Raw genomic sequence first — 6,000 nt, forward strand, 5'->3', positions numbered from 1 at the left:
CTTCCCCCCTTCTCCTCCCCTTTATGATTAGATTTAAAACCAACAGTGACTTCAAGATGCAAACACACTTAAAAGTTTAGAGGAGAGGCATGAGGAGAGGGGTTCAAGAGAGGAAAAATCTGCATATCCAGCACTGCTGGAGGAACTCATAAATTAGGAAAGCTGCAGGGATGCAGAAATGGTATGAAAAGGGATTCCCTGGGGAAAGAGGAAGGGGATGGTCTTGGTTACAGCACGCTCCATAGTGTCTAAGTTCCTGACTCTTCTGGGAGAAGGATGACATGAACACAGCCGACAAGTCAGCAGGGACCATACTTATGGTTTAGTTTAAATTGCACAGCCCTTTCTTATGTTCACTTTAATTCACATATAACAAACAGAGATGAATTAAACATCTTCTGGAAGAAGAAAAACCCACTATGGATTTTAAATTGTCTTTAACAGACGTTTCAACTGTCTTTCACCTGGCAAAAGGCTGGGAGCACTTTGAAGGTCTGTAACATTACCTTCGTTTATTGCACAGCAGGAATGTCCTTGGGGTGTGGGGTGTGTGTGAAATGGGATGGGAATATTTGAAGTTGCAGCTATGAAAGTGTTTCTTCAGACATCACACAGCACTTTCCAACTTTCCTGTCTAAGTCAGCCATTCATAGCTGGTCAGGCTTTCAAATCAGAATGAGAACAAATAGAGTGGACTTTAGACTTTTATCTTAATTTTTTGTTTTTTAATTACTGACACATCATTACTGATCAAAACATCTGGAGAACAGGAGAGGCTGGAAAGCTACATTCAGCAGCAAGCTTGCAAAGGAAAAAACCCTTTTTCCTTTGCATCCAACTATTGTACTAGTGGGAACAATATCTTTTTAAAGCTTCCTTAAACTCATATTTCCACTCCTTTGCCTCATTTATAGTGGTTTTGCAATATCAGCTCTGCCAAAGCTTTTTGTTTGGAGTAGTTCTGGACACTCTCAATGTTATGGCACATGGGCCCCTAGGCATGTGCCGTCAGTGTATATCAGTGCTTCTTCCCACACTTGGCATCTCTAGAGATGCTCAGTTTAATCCAGTGCAGGTTTTTCCCAGCCATCCAAATTAGCCCATAGCAGACGAGTTATGTGATGCTTATCAGTCATCTGAATGCACATGCACACTGCTAGTGCTAAGCTGAAAATCTCAACTATACGGATGGCAAAAAGCAATTTAGAGCCAAAGGGAGGTGACTGAAACTGTCATTCAGACTGAACAGATTGTCACGGGTCAGTTCTGACCAGCCAGGCATGCAGCAGTGCCTTAGACCTGACTTAACACAGGTCTACCACCGTTAGTATGTCCTTAGATAACGATTACTTATTTTAAATCATGGTGGCTGGGGTAGAGCCCTCGCTGGTTTTGGTTCTGCAAATCTTCTAACAAATGAACATCATGGCAAGGTTTTCCATGGGAACAGCAAAGCAGAGGTGCTTGTTAGAAAAACCCCAGTTCCCACACGTTTAACACAGTGCTGCCCAGTTTTCAATTCCAGCATAACACACAAACCCTCAAACCTTTCATTTCCTTTGTTCAGCTGCAGCTCAGAAACAGCATTTCTGAACGCCCCTGCGCCATATAAATCATGCATGAAAACTTAGAGAAAGCAGAGTGCTACTGGGCACGTATGTGCTCCTGGGAGCCCCAGGACACAGCACTATGTCAGGCACAGCAGTCCTGGTGGCTCAGTTCCTCCCCATGGTCCTCCCTCCTTGTCACAAATACTTGAAAACATTTGCTACTTAGCAATGGGAAAATGATGCGATCAGCTGTTTATAAGTAGCATCATTCCATGCTTAACAACTCATAATGTCTTGTATGAGAGCCAAGGTAAGGTCAACTTCCAAACCTTTCTTATGCTGTGGGACCCAAAAGTAAATTTATGTCAGTGAAAGTCTGAATATAGCAAGATATCACTCCATACAATGTACTCCACTCAGCCTGGTGGGGATTATGAAGCTAATCGTGTGCTGCATCCAAATCCGGATAAAGCTGGAGAGGCTTCCTATCAGTAGATGTGTAGTCTGAACTGGAACTGTCCATCTCACAGGCCTGTGGTGGACTACGCTGCACTGGGTTTTCCAAGTTCTGCTTTAAAAAATGCTGCACGTCATAAAGCTTCCTGATAAAAAGTGCTTTCCACACTGCCCAAATTGTGTCAGTGCAGATGCAAAGTTCAAACTCTGCTCTGTCCTCTAGCTTGAATTTATGAACAAAGATCATCTCGGAGCTTATCTTTAGGCTTGGCTCTGCCTCAAGGTCTTCCTTCAGGACTGCTCTGCCCGTATGCTCCCTGCTCTTCTCTCTTGAGAGCAGGGGGTACGCAGGAGACAACAACCTGCTCCACTGAGTCAGCAAAATCCAAATCCAGCAAGAGGGCGAGATATTTCTGGCAAAGAAAAGCCATGGCAAAGCACCCTTCAACATCCCCCTGCCAAAAAAAGAATTTTGGTACCCCTCACCTTGCTCCGTACTGATTTATTTCTGCAGCAAGGGGAGTTTTCCATATGCTTATTAACTATCTCCAGGAGGCCTTTGGCAAATTATGTTGCCACCTTTCTCCTTGAATGCATCCCACTGAAATCTGTATTCCTATCACCTGTCCCCACCTCTCTCGGTGGCAGCTACCGTGTTCAGCTGTTCTTCACTTTGCATTCCTGTTATACTAGCAGTATCTGCATAATATCTTTGGGGGGAAAAAGCTTTTGAAATACAGCTTTTGTTTTAATGACAGAAGAGCATATGCTGTCACTCCTCCAAGCATTTTCTAAGTGGTGATAATGCTCTCAACTTACTTAAGTATTTTTCCACCAAGGCTCTTTGTGTAACAATGTTCCCACCTCATTATCTTTCAGTAGTGGTGCTAGCAAACAAGGGACATGGAAGCCGAAAAGGTTGCAACTCAGACAGACAAGAACTACTAAGGGATCGTAACAGACCCAAAAAGCTGAACATGAAAATAAACCAGGAGAGTCTGATGTTAGGACTTTTTGGAACAAAGACAACAAACACAGCCTAGGCTCACCATCCTTTCACATTTTGTTCACAAGAAATGCCTTTTTAAAGGATGCTGTTTGCAGCAAGCCACTGAAGCTGCACAAATGTCTTTTGTGCCATGTGGTGGCTGGATATGAAAGTGCCTTCAGATAACAGGCAGTTCCCATTGCCAGCTTGCCATATGCTTCCTGTCCAGCCCACAGTCAAACCGAGATGCTCTGACCTACAGACTGCCTCTGCTGCCAGCACATGGCATTACTTCCAGAAGTCAAGCGGTAGAGGTGTCCATGGGTGAAGTCAAAAGGCTGTGACATCTGCCCTGCTCTTTGTCCATACCAGAAGACAGACCTGTGCTTAGGTTTGTACCACCAACATGGGAGGCACGGTCACCCCCTGCCAGCATGCTTGTCACGTGCACAAGTGCCTGTGACCTGGAACAAGACATGTGCAGCACAGAAAGCAAAGGGCAGAGGGCTAGTCACAAGATGGAAAAGCTAAGCAGCTACCTCCACACTGCTGCCCAAAGAGCTTCCCATGGCTCACTTGTGCACCTTTCCCGTTTGACAGCATCTTTTTGCCTCTTCTGGCTGTGAGAGCAACTGTGATTCCAGATGGTATCTGCTCCCATGTGAGTCCTACTCAGCATGCTTGCACACATGTTTTGACTTGTTTGGTTTAGATTTGCAATATCATCCTTGGCTGGACAAATGCAAAGTGATTCATTGGCAAAGATTTTTTTTTAAATTACTGAATTATGTACTTACTTTAATACAGATAGGAACCTGCTAATTAGCTTTGATTACATGTGACAGTGGTTGATTTAAATCAAATTTTCCCTTCAAATTCAAAACAGAAACAGAAATGACAGCAACAACAAACCCAACAACACTGTTGGTCAGTCCTAGGACTGATCAAAGGAGCACAGGGCATGGGCAAGCTCTCCTGGAAAAGGAGAGGGGCTGCTTGGAGCTTTCCCTTCCCATGTGGACAGCAAATGTTTGCTTCCCCACTGATTCCCGGAGTGAACAGGTAGAGCACATGCAACAGCTCTAGAAAATCCCATTCTAATATGCACACAAAAATGTCAGAGAGAAGGATATTTCTGCATTCCCTTAAAATCAAGCCAAGGAATCCCCATAACCTACCACGCACACTTATATTCCCAAATTTGTTTCTAAAGGAATGTGGACGGCACCAGTTCCAGCAAACTACAAATACCTCAGCTCTGCTCCGGTATGCAGGTGACACCCACTCTCAGACATGCAGCTGACTCTAAGGTTATATTTCAGAAAATATTTGAAAGATGAAAGTGAAGACGGAGACTGGAGGAGTTCCAAAGGCCTCAAAATGTCACCCTTGTTATTAAAGGAAAAAGCGAATATGTAGGGAACTGGCCGAGGAAAGGACAAGAGGTTTTTTTATGAAAGAATAAAATTGCTTTTGCCTTCTCCAGCTGTTGCCTGCAGCTTGGTTGACACTTTCACTAATAAAATGTGAGGAACATGCTGGATGTGCCCTGAAGCAAATCTGCCAGTTGGGGACATGAGGTTTCCTCCAGCTGATGTCCTGTTAAGGAAACTTACCCACCCAGTGGTTGCTTTTGGATGTGCTGCTGACAACAAAGAGGATGACTCGGGATTGAGGAAAGGAAGGTGTGGAGGTACCAGGATTGCCACCCCCAAGGCTCTCCTTCGCACGCGGCTGTAGGCTGATGAGGAAAAAACAGCCACATCCATCCCCACAGGGGTGATCAGAGAGGCAGTTCCTCAGCTTAGAGGGATGCCCAGCTTGGGTCTGACAGCCAGAAGTAGCAGTTGGTGACACTAGAAAAAAAATCCACACTCTGGAAAGGATTTGGCTGCTCAGACTGGTACTGGCAGAGCTGCAAGACCCAGAGATAGAGCATACAGGGCAGCTGGCTGAAGGCAGGCAAAGATACTCCGGAGTATGTTCTCAAACAGGGTCACTCAGCATTAGCTTTTCCCATTTGCTCTGCACATGCCCTTCTAGGCTTTGCTTACCCCTCAAGGAGCTCCCAGACAGATGCCAGAGGAAGGTGTAAGCTTTGCAAAGAGGGTTGCAAAGGACCTGCTGTCCAGACCATCCTAAAAATATGCTTTATTTTTATCTTATTTATTCACAGCGCTCCTCCCCCCAGGGTGGGAAGTTTTTCCAGCTGAGTGACACCCACGCAGGACTCAGAAGTGGAGTAGCTGGGCTCCTTTCCTCTCCTGACAAACATACTGACTCCCTGGGTGGGGTGCACAGCACCAGCAGGTCCCGGAGAAGTCACGAGTCTACAGTGGCTCACTTCACAGCATAGAATTAAACAAAATAAGTAAACCGTGCTACGATGGTAGCTAAAGCTTCCTAACAGCAGCTGGAGGTTGGCTTTAATCAGACGGTAATGCCTGCAGATGTGTTCCACCAAACCCACACTGAACTGCCCCTTTCCAACCAGCCCTGCCATGAGAGCTTTCTGCACCTTTAGATGAATCCTTGAACAACCCTGAGCAATATAATCACCAAAGAGACTATTTTTCCTATTCTTCCAGCAATACTCCAGGGCAAATCCCAGATCTGAAAACCCTCCCAGGCAGCCAGAGACCCCTGAGACCAACCTCTGCAGATATGGTTGGTACCTCACACAAGCCTGGCCCTTACATATGTCCACAGTCCAAGTCACCACGCAACACCCTGAGAAAGATTAGAAATACTTGATCTACTTAAGTAATGTCTTGCTGCAGAACTGTTCCAGGCCTACAGTCACAAGCAATGTCTAAGCAGGATAGGGGTGCCGGTTTCCAAAATAAATTTTAAAATCCTATGTGTAGTTTTAAAATGCCTCTAAACCGGATTTGCACATAAAATACTCTTGCTCCCTTGAATCTGTCCTAAACGAGACTCAGTAACAGAGTCCTAGATATTATAAGTAAATTATTATGCACCACCATAACACCAAAATGCAGCAGT

The sequence above is a fragment of the Falco peregrinus genome, chromosome 12 (assembly GCF_023634155.1).
Source record: "Falco peregrinus isolate bFalPer1 chromosome 12, bFalPer1.pri, whole genome shotgun sequence".
Lineage (NCBI taxonomy): Eukaryota > Metazoa > Chordata > Aves > Falconiformes > Falconidae > Falco > Falco peregrinus.